A 17783-nucleotide genomic window follows, 5' to 3' on the forward strand; every position below is an offset into this window, starting at 1 on the left:
GAGTTATAAATGGCCGAGTATTACCGCGAATATACCGAGATCTCGGGATAAGCCCAGGCTAAATGCTCGTCCGCTCATAGGTCTGCATCATGCAATGTCGATGTTCATTCGCCGTGGAAATAATATCGGTTGTCGCGGTGCCTTCAACCTTCATCCCTTCAATTATAATGCGCACTTAATTGCTTGTTAGTTTCCCTTACTTGGCAGTCTTGCTCTACAGTTCATCTCAAATATATCATTGAAGTGAGATCTGTTTTTTCTCTTTTCATGATACTTTTATAATATTATTTTTTTAATCCGCTTTGTACATTCGTTGTCATTTTGTTGACAATATTTGTCTGTTCCATCCAAGAATTTATTACGCCAAAATATCTGCGGAATCACAATTACATGAATTTATTGACTGACTTGATATTAAACGTTAAAAAGGATTCGATGATGTTATAAATCATCGGTGAATGCATATGACTACGAATTGTTCGTTCTATATTTGCTCGCTCGAATCGATTTCCTTAATAAGCTATTCAGGTTAAGGAATCTCATCGTGCTTGCTAGCACAGTAATACTGCCAGCCGATTGTTTAAAGGGTAACTCGTTTTGGTTGGTAAGAACAAGGTAAGAGCAAGGAAAGACAAGGAGAAAAAGAGCTGAAGGAGTAACAGAAATGAAAAAAAAGTAAGGACGCGGACCTTCGATAAGCCTCTGGGACTCTAGTTTTCTCAGAATCAATCTCGTCCATCGAAAAAATACTCTTCTAAATTGCCGGACGTGGAGTCTGAGAGGCGATGTTGGCACGGTAATTGTGCTCCTCTAGGTGCAACCGACTTCCTGGGTTCTGCCAAGTAAGCTCTCTCTCTCTCTCTCTCTCTCTCTCTCTCTCTCTCTCTCTCTCTCTCTCTCTCTCTCTCTCTCTCTCTCTCTCTCTCTCTCTTTCCCCCCCCCCCTCTCTCTGAACACGTGCCTGTGTCCAATTTTATGGGATTTATGGGATTCAATCAAGTCGAACATTTCCAGAATTTCGTTTGAGATTTCTTCTTTCCAGGCAAGGTATCTTTACGTGCTTAGAAACGCAATATTGTAATATACATCGTCAGAAATTTTGTTAGATTATGTATATTATAAACGTTTTGATGACGGTATAACAAACTTGGGATCAATATTTTAATAGAAAGCAGCGAGAAGCTTCACACGAAAATTCGAAATTTACTTGAGAGACGAAAAAAAAAAGAGAACGCGCTCGATAGTATTAACAGTACTTTTAGCTTTAAAGCTATTATACTGTCAAAACTTACTTATACACACACACATAATCACAACGTTATGTAAGACTTCAATAAAACGTCATACTGCAATGTCATACGAATTTCGCCGAAACGGTTTCGCGCAAAGACTCGCTCGGCGAAATCTCCGGAAACGCTCTCGTCTCCCTGCTGCGTGAGCGAACACGAGGACACGTTATGCATACGTGTATGTACGCCACAGCTGTAACACAGCGCGGTACTCGTGAATACGAGATCGTGCAGGGAGAGAACCCGAGTCTCGCGGCTCAAGGATGCGGAAAGAGCGACTACGTAGGTACTCTCGGTTGTCGAACCGTAACGTCATAAGTTCCAGGTAACCGTACTCCCCTGGAAGTACGTTTACCCCCTTCCCCGCATTTCGCCGTCGTCCAGAATCGGGAATGCCGAGGAAACCGAGAACGGTGGGTGCAGAGAGTGTGGACTTCTGCAGGCTCTCGAATGTCTCGAAGAGCGAATTGCTGCAGCCGTTACTCTTTCACGTGTTTTTTCCGGCCACAAAAATTTCTCCGCTCATCCGACTACATGTTAAATGAGATTACACGCCGACGACAACAATATTGCGTGACGAACTGCACCACGCACCAACGTCGTGCTTCTCTCCATTCCGTCCATTCCTGCGAGACAGAAATTTATTCGCCGCAACGACGACGGGATTTATGGTCGGAAAAATCTTACATGAAGTTTCATTTTGGAGCTCGTTACATGAAGAGATGCGTGTAAAACTTTCGTTAAAATACATGGTTGTAAAAAAATGTATAATAGATTGTATAATAATTGTAAAATAAAATCTTGTATACTCATCAAATAAATACTACCTACTGATTATTATTGCTTATCTATGGAATTTCAATATTTCTATTTGGATCCCTGATTATTATTTTAGAATTTTGAAACCCCAAGAAACGCACACACGCGCACACACACACACACATACATGGATTGGTCTAATCGCAGCAGCAACCGTCTAAGGCCGGGTGTACTCACTAGAACCGTGCAACGTGCAACGCAACGGTTGCTACAATTTTTTCACAATAGGTTTGTTCCAAAATAAAACGTACTCACTATAGTTGCAGCAACCGTTGCGTTGCACTTTGCACGGTCCTAGTGAATATACCCGGCATAAGATATTGGGTAATTATGCAGTATAGGGGAGGTACCTCCGATGACCTTGACCTTGACATATGTTGTCAAGGTCACCCTCCTGAGGTCACCCTTCTGACCTTCAGAAGGTTTTAGCCGTCGCTCGTTTTTTATTAAAAAGTTATTAACAAAAAAAAATTTGGCGACCTTACCGATTTTAATAACCTTGATATATGTTGTCAAGGTCATGACCCCGAGTAACCTTCAAAAGGTTTTAGCCGTCGCTCGCTATTTGTTAAAAAGTTATTAACAAAAAAAACTTGGAAAATATAGCATATATAGGTGCATATATAGGTTAGTTGACGCGCTTTAAACACTTAAATACTTTTAAAGCGCGTCACTAACCTACATAGGTACGATTTACTGCTTTAAATGTTGTGTTTTGGTAAAACAGCGACTTTCTCGCGAAATAAAGTATTCTCTGCTTTAAAGAAAAACGTAATATTAGTCGTTTATGCCTCTCAGTACTTAAAATAACTGCTATATTTTTGAAACTTTTTTTGTTTATAATTTTTTAATAAAAAACGAGCGACGGCTAAAACCTTCTGAAGGTCACTCAGGAGGATGACCTTGACAACACATGTCAAGGTCAAGGTCATCGGAGGTGCCTTTCCTATACTGCATAATTACCAGATATTGTTTACGCCTGAACTGCAAACACGTTTTTCGGCATAACTGCACGCTCGAGAAGTTTGGAAAGCTGCATCGCCGAAATACCAAAATCCGGCGTGCGTGCAATGTCTCGACGATGCCGCACGATGCGTTGCGTTGCGACAACCGTCAGGTATTCGGCAACGTGGCGGGCGGTAAATATTTGCTGGTGAAATTCGATGACCTTTTGTATAAAAAAAAAACTGCACATCGCTATTCGGCGGAATCGGTGCGGTCCAATTCGTTTGCGTCGCATTTCCAAATATCGCGAAACGCTCTCGCCCTCGGTCGTCATTGTGATCCGAGTTGTGATCGATGACGCATCAAAGTGCAGTTCAATTTCGGCACCGCAGACTACGATTGGCGGGCCTTAACGCGCTACCTCGAAGAGTAAAATGGAAAATGGAAATTGGGTAAAGAGGAAATGTAATAAATGAATTTCATTTTAGATTGAAGCAATATCGATATCAGGTATGCTACCTTTTAGAAACTAATGTTTTATGCATGTCTTTCCTATTTAATTTTTAAATGAGCACGACACATTTCCGCTACATTTTGTACTAATAAATATACTCTTGCAAAAAAAATCCACAATTAATAAATAACGAGATGAACATATCAAAGTTATTTTACCTATCTTTCCCGCGATATCATGCGATGTAATGTATGATAACATGATGTAAACACGTATACGCGTGTGTGATCTTATTTATCTGCGGTAAAATTATAATCGATTAATCGCGAATTTCAAGGAAATTTTAAATAATTATACCGGCAGCTGTTATCATATATTTCGTATTTATAACCGTGGAAAAATAGTGAACCGGATTTGTTATAAAACGCCCGTTGTCGAATACGCGCACATTTCCGTCGCATTCATCCGGTTTCAGTGTCGCGCTAAAAAAAAACAAACAGAAATTCCATTTTTTGCCTCTCTTATCGAGGATAATGTGTGTTGATATAAAACGAGCGAACGATTAAATAAGACTGCATTGACGCGCCGGCAATATATTGAAATTTATTATTGGGGCTGAGTGTCGGATTTATCGGTCCTTCGCATGATATGCGATGCATCCAATTATAAGTCCTAAATTAATTATTAATCCTTATCGGTAAATGAGGGTTTAAACTATGCCGGTTGCTAACCACGGTCGCATGCGGTTGTTTGCTCGGAAACGTACGAATGAATGCAACGCAAATGCGATGCGCATTTGTGAGCGGCAGATATATACGAATATATGCGGCGGGATAACGCGCATTTCAGCGCAACAATGATGGTGTGTGCGGGCCGCATACGTTACCGCGCCGTACAGATCATTCTGTAATAAATTGAAAAACGGCAACGTTAGTGGCGGTCGAATTGCTTCCGTCGCGTTGTTCAAAATTCGCCCGTTTTATAAACTAAAAGCGTGCCGCGCTTCCATCGCCGCCGCCGCCGCCGTCGCCGCTCGCACGCCTCGCACCCCGATAACATCATTACCGATCGCGCGCTCGTCACAGAGCCGAAACGTGTTTTTGTTCCGACCTCACGTCGGATAATGTTAATACATAATGCATCGCCAGCGTATATCTTCATTTACAAGCAAAATTAATCATTAATTCGGATTCAATAATCGTTCTCGTTTGTACGTCGAGAGGTGTCAAGTGCGTCGAACGAACAATGCGCCGTAACATTTATGCGCGTAACGTCACGGTTATATTATACATGTCAAAAATGGCTTTAGCCCATTATGTCATGATGTCTTTTTAATATTCAATAAAATTGCAACGAAGTTATTAAATCAAAAGCGGTAATGAACATTAATAGTTATCACGCTGGAAAAGCCCCGACGTTGCGTCACGTTTCATTTAAATCACCTCCACGCGGATATATTTATTCGTACCCATCGTCAATTATTATGATTTTTATCCGTCAAATAAATAATTAGAGCGCCTGCCCTTCACAAGTAAAATAACGCCACAATTATGAGGTTACGCGGTTACGCGGCGTATTTACGTACGCAAATTCTAAGGTGACAGTAAAATTAAACATCTGCTTAGAACAGTGGTATATCTTTCTAATAACCGTGGCACTTTGCGTATCGATTTTCCACCTCAAGGATCCTCGAAATATAAAAATTGCAAAATGTTAAAAAATTATACAGTAAAAATCGACTTAATTTTTTAAACAAATTTTAAAAAATCTATCGTCGAAGCTAAAAATCGAAACACTAACTGACCTAGTATTTATAACGAGACGACGGAATATTTTGCTCGCCTCGAGCGACAGCAGATCTATAAGGAGCCGGGGGAGCGTACGAAATATTCACCATCGTCGGTCGCTGTAGTGGTGGTAGTAGGTCGCACGTGTTCCGAGCGCAATGAGTGCACGTGTCGCGAGTATAGTATTCCGGGTCGAGAGCGGGCACGTAATAATTCGAAAAGTGGCGATCGCCGTTGCCGTTACACTCGGCGAGCGCGTCGTCCGCACGCCCGCGCCGTTCCCGGATGTAATTGCAGCACGCGACGGCGTTCGCCGGCGAAATCGTTGGATCGTGCCAAAAGTTTCGCGCCGCAAACGTCGCGTCGCAGTCGAACGCCCGGGAGTCCCGGAGTGCGGCTTGCAGTTTCGCTGCGCGACAATGTGATTGCGCGCCTGCAACTGCTGCGCTTGCAGGCACACACGAGCGAAATTGCGTTTAATTGCGCTCGCGGCCTGTGCAACGACGTAGCATGACGAATTATCGGCGCAACAGTCATAAATAAGCCGCCCTCGGTGTATACGGGAGAATAAAGTATACGAAAGTGACGCTGAGATATTCGCGTCGTTCATCACGAAAAAGGGTACCTCGCGCAGTTATTCGCCGCTGGAGGAATGTTTGCACGTTATTTCGTGAAATTATCGATAATTTTTTTTATAATGTGCCGTGAGTTCGTAACTTTTCGAAATTGCCGGTTTCACGAACTCATTTCCATGCAGAGGCCATAGTTCAAAGTTCAATTAAAACTTTTTAATTTAATAATTAAATAACTAAACATTAAACTATTTTAATATGTGTTTTTCCTTAATTTTTTAGCAAGATTAATGAATTTACATTACCTCGTTCTTGTCACCGGCTCTTCTCGTTTTCTTAGATAATATCACATTTTGGAAACACCTGTAAAACGAGAAAAAAAAGGATTATTTCGAATAGTCGATCTATGTGTGATTACAAATTCGTCAGATTATTAAAATCGAACGCGATACGGGCTGCCCACTTGTATATTTGTATATATCGTTATATGAGGCAGAACATCGCTCGCAAATGAGTTTTTTCATTGCACCGGAAAGTAAAGCAGATGACATTATCGGTATAAGCAATCGTAATTCGCAACAGCGGTTATGACACGTTCAATCGGGTTCGATGCCGGGGCTTCATTGCGTTTTAATTGCGACGCGCGAAGGAAAAGCCGTGAATCGATGATATATGACATTTTATTATCTGCACACGCCTTTCTTTATCATTACGCACAGCGCGTGTTAGAATTTTTATATCAATCTAGCATGCCTCGCCGGGCTTCGCCCCGGAGAACATGCTGTGTATTAAAGACACGCAAATAGTCTCTTTTTCTTTCCTTCCCTTCCCCTCCCCCTCCACCCTTATTATTTCCCGAAAAATTGAAAAAATTAAAAAAACTGGTTTTTAAAAGATCGGTAACGAAAAATTATATACTTTATGGCACTCCCCGGGAAATTCAACCCCTACTTTATGTACAATTCTTTGAGATTCGGTCATTCCGAACCGGTTTCCAAAAAAATTGGTAACAAAAAATAGTACACTTTATAGCACACCCCGGAAAATTATACTCCTTCTTCATGTATATTTTTTTGAGATTCAATCAATTATTTCCCTAAAAATTGGAAAAATTGAAAAAACCGGTTTCCAAAAAGATCGGTAACAAAAACTGTACACATCATGGCACTTCCCGTAAAATTCTACCACTACTTCTTTAAGATTCGGTCAATAAATTCCCGAAAAATTGAAAAAATTTGCGTACCGGCATCCAAAAAATCGGTAACAAAAAATTATTCACTTTATAGCACTCCCCGAAAAATTCTACCCCTGCTTGATCTATAATTCTTTGAGATTCGGCCAATTATTTCCTGAAAAATTGAAAAAATTAGAAAAACCGGTTTCCAGAAGATCGGTAACAAAAAACTATACACCCAATAGCACTCCCCGGGAAATTTTACCCCTATTTCATATACGTTTGGTAAAAATTCGGTCCATTGGTTTCCGAGATCATACAAAAAAAATGTAAACCCTGTTGCTTTATAATAATAGTATAGATATACATTTTCCTTTTCTCTTACTTACAATTAGACGTATCTCATATTTATTACAAAAAAAATGGATTGTCAAATTAAAATAAAATAATAGTATCTTATAAATTAATAATGTAAGATATTTTGTTCACTGTAAATAGGTTACACCAAGCGTTCCATTTTTTGATGCTCTGACCGACTGCCTATCTCGATCACTTTTAAAGCCGCTACTGCGAGAATGGGTGACGCTAATTGAGACGAAGCATTGCGCGGTACGCGCATTAATAAATCATATGCGAAAAAACGTAAACGCGCGCGCGGACGCAGATCGATAAACGCGAACTCGGCGCCACGACGCAGTCATGGAGAAACTGTTTAACCAGCGAAACAAGGAACCGACGATCCCGAGCGCGGCAGACTCTCGCGGCACCCACCGGAATAATCTTATTAAATAAGTATTCGAACTTGTCGAAAATCCAATAATAAGCCGCGGGTGAAACAGCTCCCGTGCAAACGTAACCGACGAGCCGTAAGATTATGCCGTATTCTCCGCAATTTCTAGGCAATTTCCGCGCGGAATGCTCCGTTGCGCAATTACCTGACGATACGACGAATATTATTGAAATTTTCATATGGGCCACCACTTTTACGGCGTATCGAACGCGTTTGAGACCTAGAATGTTCTCCCTTCTATAATAATTAACTTGTAATGTTTCATAATAAATTTAATTAAATCAATAAAGTGAAACCGATGTGAATACTATACAAGTAAATGGAAAAGTGCTGTCTTCACCTCTGTGAACCTTATAGCACCACCACCACTAAAAAGTTCAGATATACGGCATAATTTATTGCTCTAAAATAGTGCAGAAATAATAAAAATATTAAATATTTATAAATGTATAATACTGATACTCTGCTACCGTAATAAAGTAATCGCATATTCGAGCAAAACGGCCAAAAATAGAAAATTAATCGTATAGGTAAGTTTAATATTAAATGTCATATTTCTCCAACCAAATACTCGTAAAATACGTTACTTTAAAATTTATTGCTCGTTGTTAAATATAACAAAGTTCACCCAAAAATGTCGCGGTACTAATCACGACAAGAATAAAGTATATTTAAAAAATTATTTGCTGGTGTTGATTTTGGTACTAAATTGATTATGTATAGTTTATTGCTCTTAAAATATATGTAGTCTAAAATATATTGCTCCTTGTTTAACTTAACAAATTCCGCCAAGAGTGTGGTGGTGCTGGCGTCACGACAAGAGTAAAATGTTTAAAAAATTATTTGTTGTGCTGATTTTGGTATTAATTTGATTCTATAATATTGTCTTCAAAATATCCAATCATAAATTTATTGCTCCTTGTTTAACTTAACAAATTCCGCCAAGAGTGTGACAATACTAGTGTCACGACAAATTGATGATTGACTTAATTATGTTAAATTTACTGTTCCAAACGAAAACTGTGTTTCAGGACCGACAAATAATTGCGCAGTTTATTAAGTGAAAAAAGTATATAAATTTGCGCAAAATATTATTAGGCTACAAAGATCTAGCCCACTCAAAGATAGCACTTTTTTATTTGATTAAATCAGTTTAGCAAAACATAAATATATAGCGAATATAAATGCTTAATATATTTTAAATGTATACGATTAAATGATTTATTACGTATTTATCATCTATATGTAGTATCTGTCAACTGTCGACTAAAGCTCACATATCTTTGGCCCCAATTTTTCTTTTATGCTTTAGTTGATAATTATTCTACTTTCATAATTTCCAAGTTAATTCGAAATTTGAATTTTAAAAGAGATATGGATATTAATATATATGTATAGAAGACAAAAAACATGCACACACATATACACCACATATAAATAATACATAAAAAATTTAACCTAAAAATATACACTAAAAATATTAACCGTTTATATCTGTTATACTTGTTCATCTTACAATTAGTTTGCTAAACTGATTTAATTAGATAGAGAAGTGCATCTTCGATCGAGTTGGATCTTTGCAGTCTAATAATGTATTTTGTAAATTTATATACTTTTTTCCACTCAACAAACGGGCGCCGATTATTTGTCGGTCTTAAAACACAGTTTCATAAGAACAAGATATCTTTATTCATCGGATTTTACCTCGAAAGGCTAATGCAAGATGAAACGGATGAAAGAACGATTTCGTCGTCGAAAATTCTATAAATTCCGCTTCTTATTTTACTTTAAACGGAGCAAAGAACGTGAAATGAAACCCGTAAAGTGAATTCTGGCACGAAATCTAAATGCAAATGGTATGCGTGTGCCATGAACAAATTGTGGAAGCAAAAGCTTTATCATTCTTGTATATGTTAGTCTCCTGGGTTTTGCCACAAAAGAAATCCATACCGATGTAACAAAATTTACTTCCGACTCTATTAACTTTTAATTTAACAGTCAGATATACGTATAATAAAACGCGTGTTTTGATCAGGCAAACATATACCAGAATATTTCAGAAGATGCGTATTATATTCTAGGAAATTTCACGTCATTTTTTCAAAGTTCCAATCTTCGCTTATACACAGTAAAAAATCGTGTGTATGTACATAACGGTCCATACGTTAAAATTTTCTTGTGTCACCAAGATTTGATTATTTCAATGTAAAATTAACATACAATAGCTATGTTATTTTTTTCTTAACAATTTCATGTGTTACATTTATGTCAACGTGATAGCTTTATCACTTTATATATGTCATTTAGAAATTAAATATTATTTTGAGTTCTTTTAACACAATTACTTAAAAAAATCAACACATCTTGAACTGATTATAACACATAACAAAAATTAAACGTAAATTTTTATATAATCGTAAACTTTGACATACAAAATAATTAAATTTACTAAAATTAAATATTTTTATTACACACATAATTTAAGTAAAATCTGTAAAATAATTATTATAAGTTAATGTAACTTGAAAAATAAAGTCAAAAGAACAAATATAAATGTAAAGTATAGTGTCAATTAATTAACATTTCTAACTTGTCAACAAGTAACGCTTGATGAATGAAAGTTATTTTAACTTAAAATTTAGAGTGGACTTTCTGAGACATGTAAAAAATGTTAAAATTACGTTTTATTATTTACTGTGTACGCGCTTCTAACGTGCTTCACCAACAATACGTTGGACCTTCATCTTCGTCTTGGATCAATATATCCGGACACGGAGCCGGCGGCATGTCGATGAGGTACGAATGCTCGAACGCGCGAAAGCGATGGTTACGTTGCGACTCCGCTCGCATATATAGTTGAGAACCTAATCACGGATTTCCTAGACAGTCGTAAAATCCTTATTAGGTATTCGGCCCGACCCCTACCGCAATCCACGGCGGAACTATAATATCGTGCTAATATTATGCATGGTGAATCGCACAACTCGATATTCGCATGCCACACGTATTACACCGGTGCGGCGCGGGCGCAGCGCGGCGCGCGCCCTTGTCCGGCCATAAATAAGGAGCGAAGTTGTATTAGCCAGTAATAAGCTCCTCGAAGTTTTACGAGGGAGAGGATACACTCGCGAATAAACCGATCTGAAACGGCTAATTCATTTACGCGAGATTTATATGCGGCGAAGCAACGTTTCGCGAACCCCGCATGATGTCCATATTACAGAGCCATACATATATTTTGTTGAATAAATAGTACCTCTATCGTATAATTTGCAGTATGTACATATAGATTGAAGGGAGTAATTCTCTCTCTCTCTCTCTCTCTCTCTCTCTCTCTTTCTCTATTTTTTTTTTTTTTTCGAGACATGCCAGTGCGAATTTGTTTTCATACCTTTGCAAATGTGCGGCAGTCGCAATATCGACCGACTGACTAATTGCGAGGAGCTTTTCCAGAACATTCGTAGAAACGCGATAATCACGAAGAGCACGAAAATTTCGTCCGTAAATGCGTGCCGGATATAACTGGATATCCAGAAAAATGGCGAGGTCCGCTCAGGTTCCAGAAAAGAGATAGAGATATTACGACAGATTTTGTGACACGTACACCGAATGAATTTTCTCATCGCGCGATATTCGTTATTATATCGATCGTCAGCCATAACATCTGTCACCAATTACTATACGTACCGCACTAATTAATTAAATCGAAATTTCATATAGCTCGAAAATCCTGCGGCAATGCAGAACTTGTTTCATAAGTCATTACGAAGCCGAAGCTTAATCCGTTACCATTTCCAATATAATTATCATCGCAAATCTAATTATTTAATTGACATTTTTCCAGATATCTCTCACAATTAACCGATACTTCATTAAATCTCATTATAATCATATGTGTCATACATCGCTCTTTCACTGTTTCGTATTTCAGCACGTCCGACGTAGACGCAATCAACTTTTAATGAAATAATTCCGCCTCTCAATTATTTCAATCGTATTGCATAACGTAACATAATCCGAAAATGCATTATATATTTTCGCGTACGATGATCAAAAAGAGCAAGCTTATATAAGCGTATATATTCTCCCCACGACTTTCGGCTCCGGAATAGTTAAAATAATTCTTCGGGGAATTTAATTTTCAGAACACGCAAGATATCTCTACCTATCCATCCAGCTATCTATCCGGTCGACCCTATCCCCCGAAGTCCCTCGCATATGCGCATTTCCGCCCTTCGCGCGCTCGTGGCTCGTGGCCTTTAGTTCGGGGGCGAACGTATTAAGCGGCGAATTCTTGGCGACGTTCCGGGGGTTGCACACGGCGCGGCGGCAGTATTTTCCCTCGCCGAGCGACGAGTATACCTGTCCGCTGCTGGCTCTGCCGCCGGAGCTCGACGTGGGACGTTCCGTAGGACCTGCGCGTTCCGCCGGCCTGGCGGTTCAGTCGCTTCTACCAAAGCGGCACTCACGTTCCGTGTCCGGACCGCACGCGCCTTTATCGCGCGCGCGACTCTATCCTCGAATCTCTGTCTCCCTTTCGCTCTCGTTCTCCCGGCGACCGCAGCATCCCGCTGTGCTCCGAGAGAGCCCCCGGATCAATCGTGGGGATTCTCCGCGGGTTAAATCGCCCGAGAGGTATCTCTCGTCGAATCGACGAGATTTCGAACGATAGATCGTTCGGCCGAGAACGGAGAGAACGCGGGCTCGTTCTCGCGACGCGAGACGAGTGGCGAAGGGCGCCGATTAACAGTGTTGTGAGGGGAACACCGGCGTGTTTGACAAGTGATCTCAGTGAGCAGAGATTTTTTTCCAGTTTTCAGTTAGTGCTACGTGCGCGAAGGGGAGCGCTGGTCTTCGTAAGCGGCAACGTAATATAGGTGAGTATCACTTTCATTCACGGTTGAAGTTTATCTCTGCTTTTACGATCTTTAACAGCCTCGTTTGTGAGACAAACGCGTGTCATAATAGTCCAATGGTGAATCTCGTGCGCTACGAGCGAAATAGATACATGTATAGTAAAGAGAAGATCGTTGAGAAAGTGCGCCGCTTTCTACGATGGTCCACGTTGACAAATAAACGAGCAGACTGATTCGACGCGGATCACGTGTATCCACCTCTTTCCTCGGTAGATTATTTTTAAAAGTCGCGAACAGCTTTATGCGAATACATATATTTATTCACAGACGTGACAAATGAAGGCGGAGGAAAGATTTTCTCTTCCTCTTTATAATCCGTTGATTCTTTATAGTTATGTTACATGATTATGCATAAAGTTTGACTTATCACGGGCGTTCAGCTTGGTGTTCCAATTACAAAGATTGCTTATCGCTTCGTAAGATCATACACATCGCAAACGTAGAATTAATTTAATTAATTACATGGCGCGATACGTTACGTGTATAAGCCTAGCGTTCGAGTTAGAGATCGCGGCTAGAAGATAAGCGTGATCACGTAATGTCAAAAAGCGATTTCAAAGTGGGCAAAGTCAATATGTGCCGTTCTCTTTTCGCAGTTGATGAACGTGATACGTCACAATCGATCATGGCGTGTCGCGACAATGTCGTCAAAGCGGAAATGCCTTTCTTTTTCTGTCGCTTTACGGTAGTAACGGGTCGCGCAGGGACCCGCATTCACGAAACAACAAGAGCTCGAGAGATTAATCCTAAGCCTACTTAGTGTCATAATTAATCCCGTCATCGATCGGCGATTCGCGCGCTAATGACGAATATGAATCAACACACGCGTGCGCTCGTGTACACACCGCTGTGTGATGCACTTCTAACTATTGCACTGCCGTTTTCCTCCCTCTGGGATCAAGCAGGGTTAAACCCGCAGGACGCGCGTCGTACATTATTCTCGATCTTCGTTCATCGGCGAGAGAGTAGGTGGTTTTAACCATTCCACCCTTAGTTATGGCAGACTCGGTCGTCTATTAATAAGGAGGGAGATCTCCGGGCCGCCTTTGTTATCAAGCATCATGTCACAGTATGAATTGCGGCAGTTCGGCTCCGAGCCACTGAAGCGGTTGCCGTAATGAATGGCCGATAGTTAGGTGCTTGCGGAACATCAGCGCGTTTCATACCAACTCTCTAGCCCTCTCCCTTCCATGAGTGTCATCACGTTTCTCGCATAAACTAATCTCTCTTTTTCTTTCTCTTATTACTTAATTTTAATTGCGATATGTTCTGAATTGGTAAGCTTCAAATAATGTGTCAACAAGACATTTTGGAAAAGGAAACTATATAATATAGTATGTTATTATGTCGTTCTTATAAAAATATAAAACACTTTTTTTATCAAATAAAATATCATATCTCTTTATAAAAATTTTAAGGTATCCATCTTCCAACTCCAAGATGGAAGACTTTTTTTTACATGTGAGCGATGCAAATTAAATTGTTATAAATTTAGATTTATAGAACTTATAAATGTGTAAAGTAAAAAGATTGGCGATACTACATAATACAATATGTAACATCTACGTACATCAAACAAAATAAGTTATTACGAATGTAGTGAGCCAGGTAATAGTTTGTTAATAACGAAGAGTTTGGACAGATTATCCACTTGACAATAAAAGTATGTGTTTCGCAAAATTATACAAGATAGACGGTTGGTCGAACGAATTAATTAACATGGAAACATATGAACGTATTGAGGAATACATATTCAGTTTGAAAATCATATCTCTCAGTAGCGGAACATGATGCTTCATCCTCTAATTACATTATGGTTGACTAATTGCAAATGAGTTCCAAATTCGGAATTTCGAATCATCGTACGCATCAGTGTCCGAATTAGACAGCTTTTGCAAAAGAAATGATATTTCTCATTTTAATTCAGTTGTGACCGTACTTCAAAAGAATGCATCAATACTAGTTGCAATATGTGTAATGCATAATTAAGTGCAATACGTATAAATGTAAAATTTAATAAACATCGCGTTAAATTGTTTATTTGTCCGTTGTTAGCTCGTGACAGAGTCTGTTGTTATATTATTATTACCTACACATTTTGGTGATGGTAGTTAATGAAACACGAGCTCTCAAAGCTGCATTGATTAAATAATATTTCGGATTTTATTATATAAAAATCTCTAGAATTGAACGAATTGAAATGTATATATATATATATATATATATATATATATATATATAAAGCAGGGAATATATGAATAAGTTGGAAGAAATGTCCTTTGTTCCGAAAGCCGTTCGTCTTAATGTGGACGAGAGATCGTCAAGGGGTTAACAATCGATTTTCTAGGATCGATGTGAATACCGTTTAAAATTCAAATATCAGTTCAATGGCTGCGTTGCAGTTACGACGACTTTGGCTGCGTTCCATTTATCGCTCACAACGCTCGCGAGCATCATTTCGTCCTTGTTTAACATTTGACAAACAACAAGGATGAAATGATTCCACGAGCGTTGCGAACGATAAGTGGAACGCACCTTTTAACGACTGTAACATCAGCATGGGGTGAAGGAATTTGAATGAGAATTACAATACATTTAGATGCGAAGTGAGAACAAGGAGCACATTATTGAATTTTTCACATTTTAAGAGCATTCTTATTTTAATCCAGTATCATTTGACATTTGAATCGGCATCTTTTTTTGACAGGTAAGAGAGAAAGAGAGAGACATAAGTACACACATTGATATTCAGATAAAATAGAAGAACATGAAGACAGGTTATTGATAAATGGGAGAAGATAAAAATTTTAAATATCATACAAGTCACGCTAAGAATTCTGCCATATCACCAGAACAGCGAACATAATATATGTAGATCCATTTATGTAAAATACATTTTCGATAAACTTTTTTATTTAAACAGATCTGAATACACGATCCTTCGTTCCATACACGTTCTGTATGTCAGAATATCCATTTGTTAATCGAAGAATTTAAGCAACCCGAATAAGAGTCACGTCGCATAATGAAAAAGAATCGAGTACGTCGCGTCGTCGCATTCCGCGCATATTCGCCGGGTGAGAATGAGAAAGGGGGAAAGACGAAAGTTGGGATGCATACAAAAGATGACTTACGCGGCACGTACGTGGGAGCACGAAGATTCATGAACTGATTTCGAACAAGCGCGTCGACATCGTAACTCCGGCATTATAGCGTCGCACGCGCGGCATCCGCCGTGCTCGCGTTTAAAACAATCTCACGCGACGTAAGTCGCCCGTCTCCGGCGGAAGGCGGAATTCACGAGAAACGTATATATGAGATTGCACCACGGGAGAAGAAATATACGTACTGCAACAGACGACCATGACGACGACCATGACGACGACGACGAAGGCTGGTTCTCGTCAGCCGAGTGCGCAGAAGTCCGCGAAAAAATTCGATAGTTTCATTCCGCTTTTACGGCGCCGTAACACCAAAGATTTCATCATCGCGGATGCGGACGGGGAAAAGACGCGGTGGTCGGAGATGGAGGGACGACGGCGAGGATCAGTCGAGCGGAAAGCTCTTTCGGGGCGAAATACATGCAGCTATGCAAATACCCGGGATCGGGGCATTCGAGAGGAGTAGGATATGCATCTAGGCGAATGCCGGTATCCGGCCTTATACGCGGGCTACAAGTAGCTTGTAGAGGCCGATCGAAGCCTGCGCATCCATCGTCGTCGGTATTTCATAAGATCGGGTGAGATCGATCGAGGAGGAGGCGAGTGGTTGGTTGGTTGGTTGGTTGAAAATAAAAAAAGATGAAAGCAACGAAAAGAAGATTTTCGGATCGTGGGGACTTAAACAATAAAAATGCCAAAACGATATTGTTATTGCTGTTATAAATATGTGTGCCTGCTTTTCAAATTTCGTTCGTTAAAAATTTTTTTTTATCGCTAGTGCGATAATTATGGAAATGACGCCGATGCCCCGCAGACGTGTTTGATCATATATAGATCAGGATAATGCTCCCGGGCGGCGGCTGCGCCGATCGTTTTTGCGCCTAATCGCATATTCTTGGAAATTGACTTGACGTCGATTTTCTATGTAAATGCCCGGGCCGTGCCCGAGACTCAATGACGATTCACGGAATGCGTTTAATCGCGATATACATATGTAGGTCCTTTTTCGGTACTTCTCTTTTCAAATTCGTTCTCGCTCGTAACTTTTCAAATGCGGTTAATCGTAAAAATAACGAGCTCAATTCAGACGAAAAAGCTTTTCTTATATTTAATTCCTATTATTACACTATCCCCTATTTTTTAAATTTAATTTCTACTCCTATTTTTTCATCTAAATGTTTGATATAAAATAAAAAAATCAAGATAAGAATAATTTAAATATAACAGCGTAGTTGTAGTTGTAGTTTACAATATCGTTGTAGTTCAAATTTTCTACAAAAAACTCAAGAATCTTCGTTATATAAATATCGATTTCCATCATTTACATTATAGGTTTGTATAAAGCGCTGATATTGTTCCCCCCCCCCATCTTAGAATAATTAGCTTCCCCATTGTGCGCAAAAGTTTCAATTGGTTATACTTTAACAAGAGCCTTTTTGCTTGCAGCAGAGTTTACGTTTTCGAACTTAACTGCTTTTTCTTCTCGGCTCTTTAATTCGCTCGGCATTCTCGCGATTGATTTTTTTTTAGTCTGCTCAGACGGAAGTTTCTCTATAAGTCTTCGGATGCTCCTCGTTTACAGTAAGATTCACTCAAACAGCGGTATAAGCGTAATCGCCGTGGAGAACGATACCGCTATTAGTTCGGCACGCTCGTAGCGGAAGCTATATAACAAGTTTCTTGTAATCATCCCCGGCGTCCAATTGTCTTCAACTGCACGTTTGCTCTTAATTATATAGTCGCACGCGATAACTGAAGTATGAAAATCGCGCGGTGTACCTTTCTGTGTGCTATAAAGAACATCGATAGAGTTACATTATAATTAGTGGCCTACAAAATGATCTCGATACTGTAAGTTCATCATTGAAGGTAGGTT

At 39.5% G+C, this 17783-nt stretch overlaps 1 protein-coding gene and 1 long non-coding RNA gene across 4 annotated transcripts in view; one reads left to right on the forward strand and one right to left on the reverse strand.

The window, feature by feature from the left end:
- Positions 1–17783, reverse strand: part of LOC143905853 (uncharacterized) — a 154059-nt gene that overhangs the window by 37605 nt on the left and 98671 nt on the right. For all 3 annotated transcript variants that reach the window (XR_013259346.1, XR_013259347.1, XR_013259348.1), the window contains one exon: positions 6172–6229. This is a non-coding gene — a long non-coding RNA (uncharacterized LOC143905853). The remainder of the gene's footprint in view (positions 1–6171; positions 6230–17783) is intronic.
- LOC143905852 (opioid-binding protein/cell adhesion molecule homolog) overlaps positions 12190–17783 on the forward strand; it is a 225127-nt gene continuing 219533 nt past the window's right edge. The window contains exon 1 of the mRNA XM_077421485.1: positions 12190–12707. The gene's annotated coding sequence lies outside the window, so the exon portion shown is untranslated. The remainder of the gene's footprint in view (positions 12708–17783) is intronic.

The sequence above is a fragment of the Temnothorax americanus genome, unplaced genomic scaffold (genome assembly GCF_048541705.1).
Source record: "Temnothorax americanus isolate GAGA-0224 unplaced genomic scaffold, ASM4854170v1 Scaffold68, whole genome shotgun sequence".
In the NCBI taxonomy this organism is placed as follows: Eukaryota; Metazoa; Arthropoda; class Insecta; order Hymenoptera; family Formicidae; genus Temnothorax; species Temnothorax americanus.